The sequence below is a fragment of the Cetorhinus maximus genome, chromosome 13 (genome assembly GCF_964194155.1).
Source record: "Cetorhinus maximus chromosome 13, sCetMax3.hap1.1, whole genome shotgun sequence".
Classification (NCBI taxonomy): Eukaryota; Metazoa; Chordata; class Chondrichthyes; order Lamniformes; family Cetorhinidae; genus Cetorhinus; species Cetorhinus maximus.
In genome coordinates, this window is record NC_135891.1 from 16,130,716 (window position 1) to 16,148,039 (window position 17,324).

General features: G+C 44.4%; 1 protein-coding gene across 1 annotated transcript in view; it reads left to right on the plus strand.

The window, feature by feature from the left end:
* Positions 1 to 4,039: 4,039 nt before the first annotated feature.
* zmynd8 (zinc finger, MYND-type containing 8) overlaps positions 4,040 to 17,324 on the plus strand; it is a 120,283-nt gene continuing 106,998 nt past the window's right edge. The window contains exon 1 of the mRNA XM_078555004.1: positions 4,040 to 4,077. The gene's annotated coding sequence lies outside the window, so the exon portion shown is untranslated. The remainder of the gene's footprint in view (positions 4,078 to 17,324) is intronic.

The following is a 17,324-nucleotide window of genomic DNA, read 5'->3' on the forward strand; positions in this document are numbered from 1 at the left end:
CTGAGAGTGCATCGGTTGTGGTTGAAGGGACAGCGAGGGTGGTTGGTGGGCTCTCGGAGGCAGTCACAGACCCTGTGGGTGGAAAGGAGGAGGTCGGGGAGGTCAATCTGGATGGGGGTGGGATTCTCAGGAAGTTATGGAACATGCACGTTCACTCGGACATCCTGGAAAGACAAGAGTTCGGGTTGGTAGGAGACGATTGGAAGGTAGACGGTGACTCCAGGGGTTTGTCAGTGATGGGGAAAAGGACATGGATGACTGGGGGAGGGGAAAGGATGTGGGAGCTGATCAGAAATTTAAAACTGCCATGGTTGTCGAAATCGAAAGTGAGCGGAGCCTCGTGTTGGAGGGGCACAGGGGCTGCATGGGAGTGTGATCAGTGGGTGGGCGGAGATGCAGGTCAGCTCAGATGGGCAACTGAAAGAGAACCCCAGCAGGCAGCATTGAAAATGCTCAGGACAGTGAGATGAGTGTGATGGATGAAGGTTCCGCGAATGTGGGAGGGTGCTTGCATGAGGCTCCAAAATAAGGCCCTGCCACACACGCACACCTCTCTCTCCGGAATCACTTGTGGTCTGGCTTGCAGCTGAAATGCTAGTGGTGGGGGGAATGCAGTGGCAGAACTCGCGAAGCCTGCCAATGAAGCTGAAAGATAACATTACAAATTATTTAGTGAAAGTGAATATATTTTCAGATTCTCAACTGACAAAATGTGTTCATCCGTGCAACTACTTGTGATCAGAATTTCTTAACTATTCTAGGCCTGCCACTTCTTCTAGGTGCTGCCCTGACATCCACAGCAGGGGTGAAGACAGTCTGTGCTATGGTTGTCCCTGTCACCTCTGATGACTTTGCCGTGTGTCCTCTCAATACCTGAGGCCTTGAGGCCCCCGTCTTGCTTTGGATGTCCTCCTGTAGGCCACCCGCTCCCTCTGTGGTGGCAGAGAACGAGGTTGACTGGCTCACAGGCAAGGGGGACTCGAAGGGTGTGGACAGCCTCTGAGATCCCTAAGTGGATGACCCAGGAGTGTCCAGCTGCCACTCCTCCTTCTTTCAGATTCTTCAGGGACCCGGCCTGACTCCTTGAGGGGAAGGAGCACCTTGAGGTGCCCCATTTCCCTCTTGCTTTGCCACAGCAGGAACTCACCCATAGTTGCCACAATGGAGTGCAGGTCTGTGCACACCGCCACGTTCTGCTGGACCAGGGCCTCCATAGCGTCCACCATCCTTCCCATGGAGACATCTATGTGCGCACATCTGGGCACCACTTCATCAGAGAGCAGGCGGACGCACTCCTCTGACTCGAGTGCCACTCTGTTGAGATCTTCCAACAGCTTTGCATGATGTTCCCACACCTTCTGCTGACTCTCCACGATGAGTTGGAAGGCCGAATCCAGAGGCTCGTCATCTGACCCAGACCTCACAGATGCCTCTTCCCCAATAGTCCTCTGAACGCCAGGGAGCTCAGCTGAACCTGCCTCCTCTTGCTCCGGACACATGCAGTGACCAGCAGATTGTGAACACAAGCCTACTATAGATCTAAGTCCCGCCAAGGTGTGTGTCTGTGCGCTGGTGGAGGTTGTGGGTAAGCGCTGTGATGGATCTTCCAGGCTGCTTACTTCCAGCTCTTCAATGGAGGAGGTGTCTTCTTGGCTGGAGGTGAGGACCTGGATGGGGTTGAGGGACTGGCTGGCTGAGGGCATCGGTCGCTTGGCAAAGTTCTCTGTGAACCAAAGTAGAGGTAATTAGTGTATGGCAGCAGAATCAAAAAGCAGGAGAGAGAGCACTCAGTTGCATTGAGAGAGGGATGATGTGGTGCAGGATGTGGTGCGTATTCGCCACCAACCTTACTATCGCCGTAGTTACAGTCCACATCCTCACCAGTCAATGCGATGGCATGCTCCTCAAAGTGAGTGAGGGGCCTAATGTGGGTCATTTCACCCCCAGTCTGGGACCTCTCCCTGCTGTTGTGAGCCAGCTTCTCCTGCATGGAAACAGCTGGAGAGAGTGTGAGCAGGACACATGGCACTGCGTGGAATGTTTGTGTGGCGAGTGAAGCCATGGACGGGTTGAGGACGCAAGCTCAGAGGATATGAGCCTGATGGAGATGTGAGACTGTGTCTGAGAGTTAGTGGTGTTGCCCCTTGAGGTGTGAGATTTCTGTGGACGAGTATTGGGTTTGTGCATGTGTGAGTTGAGAATGATGACTTACCCTGGCGGAATGGATGAGAGCGTTCATCCTCTTCCTGCACTGGATGGTTGACCTCCTTTGTGCTCCAATGGCACTGACCGCCGCTGCCACTGCCTCCCAGGCCAGATTGGTGACACTGGTTGACCTGCTAGGCCAGAGCAGGGGGTGGAGGATGTTGTGGTGGCCTTCTACTGCGTCCAGCAGGTGCCCCAGAGAGGCTTCACTAAATTTGGGAGCTGCCATATTTTTTGCTTTTGGGGCCATCTGTCGCCTGGAGCACTCCTGGCCTGTAGACATGATGTGGGCATGCATGCTGCACTTTAAATATGGTGCCCGGAGCGAGGAAGCGCTGAGGTCATGGCATGGCAAGCAACCTTGAGCCCACCCACCAGTGATCCAGAGTGTTTCCCGTGACTGTGTCACTCATGAGACAGGAGGTGCCGGGAATGGCGGTAAAATGACTTTTTTCATGCCCTCTACTGCACTTAGCACAAAACTGGGATAATTCCACCTGTGGATTCAGTGAAAATTAGGCCCTTGCCATAATGCCAATCAAGTTTTTAGGTCATATATAGCAAGAGTTTTGTCTTATTCATGCACAGGATGTGGGTGTTGCTGCAAGGCTAGCGTTTATTTCCATTCATAATTGCCGTCGAGAAGGTGGTAGTGAGGCGCCTCCTTGAACCACTACAATCCATGTGGTGAAATACTTCCATAGTGAAGCTCAGTCAGGAGCTCCAGAGCTTTGATCCAGCGATGATGAAGGAACCACTATATTTTTCCATGTCAGGCTATTGTGTGACTTGGAGAGGATTTTGGAGGCGGTGGTGTTCCCTTAACCTGCTGTCCTTGTTTTTCTAGGTGGTAGAGGTTGTAGCTTTGGGAGGTGCTAGTAAAGAAGCCTTGTTGAGTTGTTCCAGTCCATTTGTAGATGGTACATATATTGCAGCCTCATTGTGTCAGTCGTGGTGGATGTGAATATTTAAGGTGGTGGATTGGATGCCAGTTGAGGGAGTTGCTTTGTCTTGGATGGTGTCAAGTTTCTTGACTGTTGTTGGAGTTGCATTAATCTAGATATCTGAATAAGTGTAAAAGGAAGCTCCTCAGCACTGCCTCAACAACATGCGTTGACCCTCCAACTTAAGAAGAGCACTCACTGTTGTCACAACGTGGTAACTGTAGGATGACAGGGGGACCTACTGAGGCTAGGAATGAGGAGGCCCTGTCAAATTTAATGGCAGGACCTTATATTTTGATTGTTCTGTTTCCCATCCAGCATCCAGCATCTGGCGAGTTTCAAAGGCTGCCTGGCTCCCAGATGGGAAAATCAATGCATGAGGCTTAAGCCAGGCAGCCATGGCAACAGCCCTCGGCAAATGCAATCTTGGGACAGGCTTCATTTAGTGGAGGTTAGGGAGTTGATCAGCCATGATGGTGGAGCTGATTTCAGGTTGAGGGTTATCCCCAATCACAGCAATGGCAAGAGAGAGACTGCAATTGGTGGAAGGGAGCCTGAAAGTTTCCTTGCTCCCTCCTGCCCCACAAGGAGTCCTATAAAAAGTAATTTCCTTCTGGAGGATTTTAGGGTTTTTAGTATTTAATTCCTTTTCCCTCCCCCCCACACCCTAACATACATTAAGAAATGCATTGAGACTGTTAAAACTGATTCCTCTAATAAGCCTTGCAGTTGCCTTTTATGTAATTAATCTGGGCACTATACCAGTAACATGTTCCAGCAGGAACTCTGGTTAATTGTTTTCCGCCTTCCTATACCCTTTCATAGCCTTTGTATAGTGAATTTGAAGTTGTTGAAGATGCAGAGGAAGACTACCCTGGCAAAGAGCCAGGTTCTACAAAGTACCTCTATCCTTTCAACGCAAGTACAGGTTTGGAAGCCTTTAATAGCAACTGTGGAAAAATATTTGAGGTCTTAGACAAAATGGGGATGATTTTTGACTTTTTATCCCATTCACACTAAGACATAGAACTGTAACAGGCAGAAACTAAATGGCTGTTTGCTTACTTGCTGCTACTTTTACAGCTAGTCAGATTTGCCGGTGTGAGGACATTAACCCTGATGGCCAGAAATTCTGATCTGAAACAGACAAGAACCGAATGAATAAATTGAAACTGGTGTCAAGTAATGTCATTATGACTAACACGACTTTGTGCTCCTGCCCACTAACCACAGGCAGTACAAGTCCCGATCGGGGCAGCCATTTTAAACGCTTTTTAAGGGATTGCAAGCTGATAGAGCTTTTAGGAAACATTTTTCTTGCAGTAGCTTCTGTGTTTTCTGGACTTAAAGGACTTGAAAGTGCATCTTGTTGGTTCTGAAGTTTATGGCTTCTGGAATTGCTGTGTATTCTGTGGTCTTTCTGACTCCCACTCTGAGGGGGAAGGAGGAAGTAGCAAACAAAATTGCAGCTGGGAGAGAGCAGACAGATGGAAACGTTCTTATAGAGCAGCCATTACCCTCCAACTGAATTTATAATCCTAGTACAACATACAGTTTTCTGCATGGAAGAAGATTTTGACCCTTTGACTCTTTTAAGCTTTATAGCTGCAAGACAGCCTGCAGCCAATTGCTGCAGACAACATTGCCTGTAAGGCTGCCACAGCTCAGAACTTTGGGGCTCCTTTCAGGATGTCACAGTGGATTAGCAACACTGAGGGAGGGCAGTCAGCTCTCAGCTGTACGAATATTGAGATGACCACATATGCTCTATGACTGCAGGGTGTTAATATCATGTGTGAGAACAGCACGTTTGTTGTTAATGGACATCATCATGTGATTTGACATGCTCTGGAAGCTCCCCTCAAGATAATCTAACATATTCAGCAATTGCTGATTCGCTTTCTTTTAAAAACTGGGTCCCTGAAACAAATCTGTGTATCTCCTCTTCAATAGAGCATGAGCTGGCTCTGTGGTTAGCTCTTTCCTGGGCCTTCCTTGCTATCTTAAAACCTGCTCCTGCACACTTTTATTCAATGACTCCATCAGCGCAGTCACCAGCTTAGACTTACTAAAAAGTCACAAAGGGTGCTGATTCCTGTGCCGGTGCTTTAAGAGCAATAAGGAATTCTGTCCTTATCCTTAGTCTGACTTTGGAGACAAGAGTTAAGCTGCAGCTGTTAAGTGAAGGTAGAGTGGCAGTTTGGTGCACCATCAGGTTGTTATGCTCCGTATGTGACTATATGAATGTGTGACTGAAAAAGCTGTGCAAAATTTCATGCCCATATACTCATCTACCACCCCTGCAAAAAATGTGAGCAATTAATCCTATTCTATTTGGGCAACCATATAGACACAAATAAAACAGGCAAAAATTAGCAAGACAAATTTATCAGGCACAAATTAGATTATGTACTCTGTGGAGGCCAGTTGCCCCAGCTGGATTTTGGTTATGTGGTAAATTCTTGACCATTGCTGGAGAATTACATTGCTCAGAACAGGTTAAGTGGTTCCATGATTGGGTCAGCAAGTCTGCATCATTATCTGCCAAAGCCTATAAATACTGCGTAATAAACACTAGCCCATTCGCAATAAAAAATGTTTATGATTGTTGTATGAAATGCTTGCGCCTGAAGGTGATCATGTCACTTACCTATTTGGCTTTGGGTAAAAAAATTGTGCCATTTTCCCCATATTATTCAGAATGACTCATCACTGAACACACAACACCACCTATCATCTGACAACTTTTTTACTTCCCCATTCATTAGCACCAAATGTTTTTGCAAATTACTTCTTGGAACGTAGGTGATACTGGAAAGCTGTATTCTTTGCATAACTCTAGTTGCTCTGAGAAGTGATCATGGGCCTTCTTCTTAAACTGCTACAGTCCCTGTGCTAATGGCATTCCCAACTATGGCATTAGGTGAAGAAAGGTCTTATTCCTGCCCCTATTTCTTCTGTTCTTATGTAAATCCAGTGTAGATTAGTACCAATTCTCAGTCAGGAAACCTTCATTCAGAAGTCCCAGTACTGCTTGGGACAGTATTGCTGAATAAAACTCAGTACCGCTAGTACAATACTCACTTTTGTTCAGGAGCAATAGCCTATGAAAGTATCTCAAAAGATAGCACATATACTGTGAATTACTGTCTCAGCTCGGAGTTTGTCAGAATGTTACTTTCTCCTATTGTCATTACTAATTTCAGACAGAGCGCAAAACACAATTGGCAGGAACAGAAATACTTAATTGAGACAAAGATTTTCTCTGCAGGCTTCTGAACCCTGCTGTCTTGCTCAAATGGATGTCAGAAACCCTACACTGTGTGGGGAACCATCACTCTCCTGCTGCCCAGCACCCCCATCCCGCCTCCAGGAAAATAGTCCTGGTGCGGGATGAAGCTGGAGAACTGGCAGACAGGCCGGCAGCACAAAATTCCATGTCCATCTGCCAGCATTCCCAGCCGCAGCGGAGCCTTAAAGATCTCACCAAAGAAACACGTAATGAGTCATTACAGCAGGCTTCATACCATGCTGAAGTCACACGTGATAATTGCATAATTTGGGACCATTTTAGCATGATTTCTGATGGTATAAAAAAAACATTTGAGCTTATTCAATCCAATTTTACTGCCATGATTAATGGTGCCACAAGCAGTTTCACAGAATGAGTATCCATTTGATTCATATGCCTGACAGGTTACTCTGAATACAATTACTGTAAGCAATTTAAATAATTAAATACTTTGTTTTGTACACATCTTAAGTTACTATAGGCAACCTGTTTGCTACAGAATTACTCAGCACCAATTTCGATACCCGGTACAGCTTGAGACCGAGCACGATGCAGGACTAATCCCATTTCTGTCTTTGCCTAATGTCCAAACGTGAGTACTCCTCACCAGAGTTGATGAATGATAAACAAGAACAGAAGTCCGATCCAATTTTCTCCTCCATAACGTGGGGATACTAGAAACATTGGTAGCACCATGGGATTGAATGAATTATGAGTGGAGGCTTGTGTGGCGCATAAACAGCTGTCATAGGCTGGTTTCTGTGTTTTAAATACTTTGTAACTCTGTGATACCACAGCCCCAGATGAGATCAGTTAATTCAGCAGAGATTAGAGATTGATTCCAGGATTTTCCTTGTCTATAATTCAGCTACTTACTGCTTAAAACTACTGCGCTGTTGGATAACACATTTCTTACACCCATAACAATTGAGATGAGGTCATAGTTCTTCACTGCTGCTGAGAATTTGTTAGTGATCAGCTGGATGTATTGTGGTGAACATAGGAACAAGAGTAAGCAATTCATTCCCTTGAGGCCGTTTGACCATTCAATTAGAACATGACTGTACTTCAACTCCATTTACCTACTTTTCAGCTATCTTTTAAAACCTTTAATTAATAATAAAAAATGTTGAAAATGTTAATGTTGAAAATTTCAAATGCCCAGAATCTACAGCCTTTTAAGAAAGAGAATTCCGCAGTTCCACGAACCATTGTGTTGAAAAAATGCCTCTTAATTGGTAGAGTTCTAATTTTAAGATTATACCCCCCTACTGTTTGAATTCCCTCGCCAGAGGAAATGTCTTGATGGGAAGGTGGGGGGAGGGTAGTTTACAAAAGTATTGTTATGCCTTATGTGAACATTCCACATAAAATAGATTTGTTTTTCAATTTGAAAACAGGACCTGTTTTATTTTGCTACCCTATTGCTTGGTTCTAAGGTCTTCTCCTGCACTGAAAATGCTCAATTCTTAAAGTGAAAAAATTATCCATGTTGTACAATAAATCCCAAGGTAAACAAATGTTCCCTTAGCAACCACAGTGCTGCCAATGAGTGTGTTAAGCACCAAGACCTAAATGAACATGAAAACAGTCCCTCTTATTATTGTCATGGCAACAACTACAGAACAAATCAAAAAAACTCATGCACTGTGTAATTTATTCCAGTAAATTTTAATAATGCCACATATTCTATGCATTGAATCATGTGTATTCATAAGTTACCCTCTCTTTTTTTGATTTCAGTTGATTCAGCATGGCACTGAGGTCAGAGGGCCATGGGTTTGATTCCTGGCATGGTTTATTCAGCTTTTCATTAGATAAAAAGATCTCTAATATCTTATGATGTGAAGAAGAATAGGAAAAGGCAGAGCTATGTAAGGTACTTGCCATACTGCTATAATTGCAGTCTTTGGACATTTGTCTTGTTAACAGTAGAAAGAAGAATTAACATCACCTTGTGCCACCAAAGTTGATCATTTATATTCTAGACTTGGTATAAACAGAATATATCAGGTGCCTATTGGAAATAATAACCTATGACTTTGGTCCTGATTTTAGCTCTGGTACAGTTTTCAGCGGTTGAGTTTTGATTGTAGTTCAAAGAACTCCAGGCCTCATTAGAATCTTGATGGACTTCCCACTGATTGATAAAAACAAAAAGCTAAAAGCTACTGCGGATGCTGGAAATCCAAAACAAAATAAAAACAGAATTACCTGGAAAAACTCAGCAAGTCTGGCAGCATCGGTGGAGAAGAAATCAGTCAACGTTTCGAGCCCTCATGGCCCTTCAGCAGAACTGCTGAAGGGCCATGAGGGCTCGAAATGTTGACTGATTTCTTCTCCACCGATGCTGCCAGACTTGCTGAGTTTTTCCAGGTAATTCTGTTTTTATTTTCCCACTGATTGGACTGGCCTGACAGGAAATGCTTCTATTTCTGGGTGGTAATTTCTGGTCAATCAGCAGGAAAGCCAATTCAAAGTGCAAATTCACCTGTTAAACCAAGGTTATTACATGTTCCATTTGCAAGGAGCTGGAATTTATGCTAAACTTGCATAAATCACTGGTTAGACGATAAGACCATAAGACATAGGAGCAGAAATTAGGCCATTCGGCCCATCGAGTCTGCTCTGCCATTCAGTCATGGCTGATAAGTTTCTCAACCCCATTCTCCCGCCTTCTTTGATCCCTTTGATCCCCTTACCAATCAAGAACCTATCTATCTCGGTCTTAAATACACTCAATGACCTGGCCTCCACAGCCTTCTGTGGCAATGAATTCCATAGATTCACCACTCTCTGGCCAAAGAAGTTTCTCCTCATCTCTGTTTTAAAAGGTCTTCCCTTTACTCTGAGGCTGTGTGCCCTCAGGTCCTAGTCTCTCCTACTAATGGAAACATCTTCCCCATGTCCACTCTATCCAGGCCTTTCAGTATTCTGTTAGTTTCAATCAGGTCCCCCCTCATCCTTCTAAACTCCATCGAGTATAAACCCAGAGTCCTCAAACGTTCCTCATATGTTAAGCCTTTCATTCCTGGGATTGTTCTTGTGAACCTCCTCTGGACCCTCTCCAGGGCCAGCACATCCTTCCTGAGATACAGGGCCCAAAATTGCTCACAATATTCTAAATGTGATTTGACCAGAGACACTTAAAGCCTCAGCAGCACATCCCTGCTTTTATATTCTAGTCCTCTCGAAATAAATGCCAACATTGCATTTGCCTTCCTAACTACCAACTCAACCTGCAAGTTAACATTAAGGGAATCCTGGACTAGGATGCCCAAGTCCCTTTGCACTCCAGATTTCTGAATTCTCTCCCCATTTAGAAAATAGTCTATGCCTTTATTATTCCTATCAAAGTGCATGACCTCACACTTCTCCACGTTGTATTCCATCTGCCACTTCTTTGTTAAACTTCAACTTGAGTATTGTTTCCAATTCTGGCTACCACTCTTTAGCAGGGATGTAAAGGGCTAGGAAAGAAACAGGGGAGATTTATCAAAATGATACCAGGGATGAGGAACTTCAATTATATGAACAGACTAGTGAAAGGAGGGATAGTTTCTCTTTGGACCAGAGAGGATTAAAGGGAATTGCAAACATTCGCCTTGAAGTATTTGTTATAATTTCAATTTATCGCAAGACTTGTTAAATTAATACTTTTTATCCATTTTCACAGTGGAGGAAGAGCACAAAATTCTAGTCAAGGGGAGGACATTCATGGATTTAATATAAGTTTAAAATATCATGACAGAAATAGTAAAGGAACTAAAGATAGATAAACCTCTCAAATAAATAGGTGAGGAAATTATGGATGTGAGTCATAATCTTCCAAATGCCTCTAGATTCAGGAAGTGTGTCTGATGGAAAATTGCAACGGCCATTATTTAAGAAAGGAAGGAGGGAGAAACCAAGTAACCACAGAACTCCCGATTTAACATAAATTGTGTGGAAATAATTGGAATCTATTATCAAAAACAGAGGTCTTAGATATTAACTGTCATCACACACCCTCGCAACAATGGGTGGCAGAAGGTTGAGGAGGAAGGAAGCATTTAAAAATTAAATAATGTAAAAGATTTAAAAATTAAAATGGATAATGCAACTACAACCAGCTATGAGCATGACCTTTAATTGCCATTTTTACGGAGGCAGGCAGCATACAGTGCTAGTGTTCCAACCTCAACAAGTGGGACACTTCACAAACATATTTATCACATATATTAAATCAGGCTTCCACAGTGAAATTGGGGAGCCTGATTTAAAAGTAGCACTTGCCGGCTGGGTCTCTCAGCGCTTGCGAAACCCAGCAATAAAAGGGAGGTAGGAGCTACTTGGTCCAGATGTAATTGCTTTTTATAGCACTCCTGGGCCAAGAAGAACAGGAGTACTCCCCTGCCCCGCACCAACCCCGCCCCTAAGGACGCTTTTCTAGCTTTGTCCAGCCAATTGCAGTCTCTCTCCCCACTGTTGTTGCCTTCCCTCCAACATGCTCCAATCCCTTGGTTCCCACTCTTCCAATTGCCATTCTATTTTTTTTTATATTCATTCATGGGATTTGTGGACTTCCCTGGCTGGGCCAACATTTATTGCCCATCCCTAGTTACCCTTGAGAAGGTGGGGGTGAGCTGCCTTCTTGAACCACTTCAGTCCATGTGGTGTGGATACACCCACAGTGCTGTTAGGAAGGGAGTTCCAGGATTTTAACCCAGCAACAGTGAAGGAACAATATATTTCAAAGTCAAGATGGTGAATGACTTGGAGAGAAACTTCCAGGCGGTGGTGTTCCCATGTATTTGCTGCCCTTGTCCTTCTAGGTGGTTTTGGAAGGTGCTATCTAAGGAGCCTTGGTAAATTCCTGCAGTGCATCTTGCAAATGGTACATGCTGCTGCTACTGTGCGTCGATGGTGGAGGGAGTGAATGTTTGTGGATGTGGTGCCAATCAAGTGGGCTGCTTTGTCCTGGATGGTGTCAAGATTTTTGAGTGTTGTGGGAGCTGCACTCATCCAGGAAGTCAGGAGTATTCCATCACACTCCTGACTTGTGCCTTGTAGATGGTGGACAGGCTTTGGGGAGTCAGGAGGTGAGTTACTCATCACAGGAATCCTAGCCTCTGACCTGCTCTTGTAGCCACAGTATTTATATGGCTAGTCTAGTTCAATTTCTGGTCAATGGTAACCCCAGGAAGTTGAAAGTGGGGGATTCAGTGATAGTAATGCCATTGAACATCAAGGGGCGATGATTAGATTCTCTCTTGTTGGAGATGGGCATTGCCTGGCACTTGTGCAGTATGAATGTTACTTGCCACTTGTCAGCCCAAGCCTGGATATTGTCCAGGTCTTGCTGCATTTGGACATGGACTGCTTCAGTATCTGAGGAGTTGCGAATGGTGCTGAACATTGCGCAATTATTGGCGAACATTCCTGCTTCTGACCTTACGATGGAAGGAAGGTCATTGATGAAGCAGTTGAAGATGGTTGGGTCTTGGACATGACCCTGAGGAACTCCTGCAGTGATGTCCTGGAGCTGAGTTGACTGACCTCCAACAGCCACAACCATCTTCCTTTGTGCTAGGTATGACTCCAGTCAGTGAAGAGTTTTGCCCCTGATTCCCATTGACTCTAGTTTTGTGAGGGCTCCTTGATGCCACACTCAGGCAAATGCAGCCTTGATGTCAAGGACAGTCACTCTCACCTCACCTCGGGAATTCAGCTCTTTTGTCTATGTTTGAACCAAGGTTGTAATGAGGTCAGGAGCTGTGTGGCCCTGGTGGAACCCAAACTGGGCATCAGTGAGCAGATTATTGCTAAGCAAGTGCCACTTGATAGCACTGTTGATGACCCCTTCCATCACTTTACTGACGATCGATAGTAGACTAATGAGGTGGTAACTGGCTGGGTTGGATTAGTCCTGCTTTTTGTGTACAGGACATACCTGGGCAATTTTCCATAGCTGGGTAGATGCCAGTGTTGTAGCTGTACTAGAACAGCTTGGCTAGGGTTGCGACAAGTTCTAGAGCACATATCATCAGTACTATTGTTGGAATACTGTCAGGGCCCATTGCCTTTGCAGTATCCAGTGCCTTCAGCTGTTTCTCGATATCAGGTGGAGTGAATTGAATTCGCTGAAGACTGGCATCTGTGATGCTGGGGATTCCGGAGGAGGTCGAGATGGATCATCCACTCGGTACTTCTGGCTGAAGATTGTAGCAAATGCTTCAGCCTTATCTTTTGCACTGATGTGCTGGGCTCCCCCATCATTGAGGATGGGGATATTTGTGGAGCCTCCTCCTCCAGTGAGTTGTTTTATTGTCCACCATCATTCACAACTGGATGTGGCAGGACTGCAGAGCTTAGATCTGATCTATTGGTTTTGGGATCGCTTAGCTCTGTCTATCACTTGCTGCTAATGCTGTTTGGCACACAAGTTGTCCAGTGTTATAGCTTCACCAGGTTGACACCTCAATTTTAGGTTTGCCTGGTGCTGCTCCTGGCATACTCTCCTGCACTCTTCATTGAGCCAGGGTTGATCCCCTGGCTTGGTGGTAACAGTAGAGTAGGGGATATGCCGGGCCATGAGGTTACAGATTGTGTTTGAGTACAATTCTGCTGCTGCTGATGGCCTACAGCGCCTCATGGATGCTCAGTCTTGAGTTGCCAGATCTGTTTGAAATCTATCCAATTTAGCACAGTGGTAGTGCCACACAACACGATGGAGGTTATCCTCAATGTGAAAGTCGGACTTCGTCTCCACAATGACTGTGCGGTGGTCACTCCTACTGATACTGTCATGGACAGATGCATCTGCGGCAGGCAGGTAGGTGAGGATGAGGTCAAGTTTTTTTCCCCCTCTTGTTGGGTCCCTCACCATCTGCCGCAGACCCAGTCTAGCAGCTATGTCCTTTAGGACTCAGCCAGCTCAGTCAGCAGTGGTGCTACCGAGCCACTCTTGGTGATGGACATTGAAGTCCCCCACTCCAAGCACATTCTAAGCCCTTGCCACCCTCAGTGCTTCCTCCAAGCGGTGTTCAACTTGGAGGAGCACTGATTCACCAGCTGAGGGAGGGCGGTACCTGGTAATCAGCAGGAGGTTTCCTTGCCCATTTTTGACCTGGTGCCATGAGACTTCCTGGGGTCCGGAGTCGATGTTGAGGACTCCCAGGGAAACTCCCTCCCGACTGTATACCACTGTGCCGCCAGGACATACCCAGGGATGGTAATGGTGGTGTCTGGGGCATTATCTGTAAAATATGATTCCATGAAGATGACTATGTCAGGCTGTTGCTTGACTAGTCTGTGAGACTAACCCCCAGATGTTGGTAAGGAGGACTTTGCATTGTCAACAGGGTTGAGTTTGCCGTTGTTGTTTCCGGTGCCTAGGCCAATGCCGGGTGGTCCGTTCAGTTTCATTCCTTTTTTGAGACTTTGTAGCAGTTTGATACAACTGAGTTGCTGGTTAGGCCATCTCAGAGGGCATTTAAGAGTCAACCACATTGCCGTAGGTCTGGAGTCAAATGTAGGCAGATTTCCTTCCCTAAAGAGCACTAGTGAACCAGATGGGTTTTTACAACAATCGACAATGGTTACATGAAACAAAAACTGAAAATGCTGGAAAAACTTAGCAGGTCTGACGGCATCTGTGGAGAGAGAAAAACGGAGTTGATGTTTTGAGTCCGTATGGTTTCAAGGTCATCATTAGACCTTTAATTCCAGATTTTTATTGAATTCAAATTCTACCATCTGCCATGGCGGGGTTCAATCATGGATCCCCCAGAGCATTACCCTGGGTTTCTGGATTACTAGTCCAGCAACAATACCACTACGCCATCCTCTCCCCCAACATGTCCTGATTTCCCACCTCCTCCTAACTGTTGCTTTCTTCCTCCCACTACCAACCCCTAGTTTCTTGCTCCAAGCCTCCAGATTGCCATTCTCTGCCTCCTCCTCTGCCCCAAACCAAGCTGCAATCTGTAACTCCCTCCCTCCTGATTGCCAACCCCAAGGGATTCACCTGTAGCCTCCTACAGCTGTTTTCCCTCACGGCAGATAGTCAGCATGTCAATCAGGTGAGCTGCTGGGTGGGAAATTTTTTTTTTAAATGAGCATGTGATCATGACGCTAAATTTGGCAAATTTTCTCTGTACTACAATAGTCCCTCACAACCTCTCCGCCTCCTCATAAATATTGGGCCCTGAGTTACTGAGAACTTGAACAAGTACCAACTGATCAGAGATTCAGCATAGATTCGTAAAGGATATAATTTCATCATTAGTCAATTTTTTTGATGAGATCACTAGCATGCAGGGTAGGCCCGTGTAATCTACATGGACCTCCAGAGACATTTGATAAGGTTCTCCATAAGAAATTAGAGGCAAACATTTGAATTGGAAGAGCACGTGGAATTGCTTGCAACTATATGACATAGTAACTTGTTGAAAGCTGAGAGGTAGAGAGTAGGGATAAAGGTTTGTGTGCTAGTTGGTGGAATGTGACATGATATGTTCTCCAAGGGTTTATGGCTTTGGCTTTTCACCATATATATTTATGACTTGGATGAAGGAACAGAAAGTTGTATATCCAAATTTGCAGATGACATTAAGTTAGCAGTGTGAGTTAAGTCTCAAGGGGGTTTGGAATTCAAAATTGAGGGAGTTGTACAGACTCCATCTGGAATATTGTGTTCAGTTTTGGGTACCGAACCTCAGGAAAGATACACCAGCCTTGTAAGAGATACAGTACAGATGCACCAGAATGATATCAGGATTCAAAGGTTTAAATTACAAGGGCAGGTTGTGTAAACTTGGCTAGTATTCCACTGAAATTAGAAGTTTGAAGAGTGACCTAACCGAGGGGTTTAAAATGATAAAGAAACTCAATAGCATAAACACAGAGAAACTATTTCCTCTGATGGGCAGGTCCAGAACAAGAGGCATAATCTTAAAAGTATGGCTAGGGCAAATTTCGGTGTGAAATCAGGAATTTTTTTTATTCACACAAAGTGTAGTGGAAATCTGACCTCTTTCCCCTAAATGACTGTGAATGTTGGCTCAATGGAATTTTTAAGATTGGTAGATTTTTGTTAGGTAAAATTATTAAACTCTATGTCAATAGGGTATTGATTCAGATTAGCCATGATGTAATGTACCAGACTTGAGCAGCTGAATGGTCTACTCCTGTTCCTATGAAAGGTTTGCTTGAAAAGAATGTTTTCTCACTTAGAATTTACAGTAGAGAAAGAGGCCATTTGACTGAGCTGATCTGTGCCAGAGGCTTTGGTGCATTGAATCTTATGCTTTCAAAATGCCAACCATTTTCCCATTACAGTATCCTGCTATTTCTTAAATGGGTCTATTTCCTGACCTCAGCCAGCATCCAAGGCAATTTACACCAGTTGTTGATCATTCTCTGTGTATTTTAAACCCACCTTTTATAATCCTGAAATTGTGCCATTTTGTCCTGCATTAAGAAGGATTGTTTAGGAAAGATTAAACTAACTGGAGCTCTATTCTTGAGAAAAAAGAAGGCCGAGGAGTGACCTAATAGAGGTCTAAACATCATTGCAGCACAGAAGGGGGCAATTTGGCCCATTGAATCCATGATTTAAAATTATGAAAGTGTTCAATAGGGTAGATGTTCTTACAGATATGTAGTTTGTACAATTGTTGTGTTTTGGGACTCTTTAATTTTGGATAAAATAGGAGGATGAAGGGGGTCAATTGACCTGTTCTGAATTCTGCCTGACATCAAGCTTGGGTGGTTTGGTTGTTACAAGTTAAAGGGGGGCCCAGGTTGATTTACTGGGAAGAAAGTGCAAGATGTTCACACCTGTGGACAATTGGAAGGGCATCTGTGATGACTCTGGGTAGACTGTTAGTCTCCAACTCATAGGGAGGTGTTAGGAATGTCAGGTTTTGTAAATGGTTATACTTTAAACTGTCTATTTAATTTCAAGATAGAATGGAGTTGGGGTCTAATGGATAGCTAATTAGCATTTCTACCTGGATCCAAGGCCCATGTGATTCACAGGGCCATGGAGATCATCTCTGAGAGGGGAAGAGGCTATAGCAAGCCATTTTAGCAATGGTTTACAGGATTTTTCTTAAGATATGCCTGAACCTTACAGGCAGGTGGGTTACAAGAATCTGAGAGAGAAAGAGCAGAGAGAAAGAGGCAGTCAGTCTCCATTGTTCAAAATGCAGAATGCGAGTGAGAGCTCGTGCTCAGATTGAAGAGACCCAGTTCGTGAGGATTTTAATAAGGCTGGAAGATTTGCTTAGCTTTGGCGAGCGGGAGGGTTCTCCATAGTAACCCTCACCATGAAAGTTTAGAAGTTCCAGCTGGATAAAGAAAAAGGAAGTAAATCATCTGGAGCAGGGAATTGATTTGGGCACTGGATCCTGGAGAATGAAGTGTCCACTTAAGAGATAAAGTATAACAGTGATGAGGAATTTTCAGTCATTTTAAAAGTTGAATGGGGGAAATTTTCTGTAGTCTAGAGTTAAAGTTGCCTCCAGAAATAATGTTTAGTCAATGTTGTTTTGAATTTGTTTGTTACAATAAATGTCTTAAAATTTGAAAGCTTATGGGTCCTTCCAGTCAGTTACTGGAAATTAAAATATCTTTTTAAAAGTTATCGGTCTCTACAGGAATCATAACAATATGGAGAAGATGTTTCCACTTGGAGGAAAAATAAAACTATAACATCCATAAATCTAACATAGTTACTAATAAATCCAAAAAGGAACTCAGGAGAAACTTCTATGGCCAGAGGGCAGAATTTTACAACAGCTGGATTTTACGTTCCCGCTATCGTCAATGGGATTTATAACGGCTCACCGCATTTTACGGCCCCGTCCCGCCAAAACGGGGCCATAAAATTCTGCCCA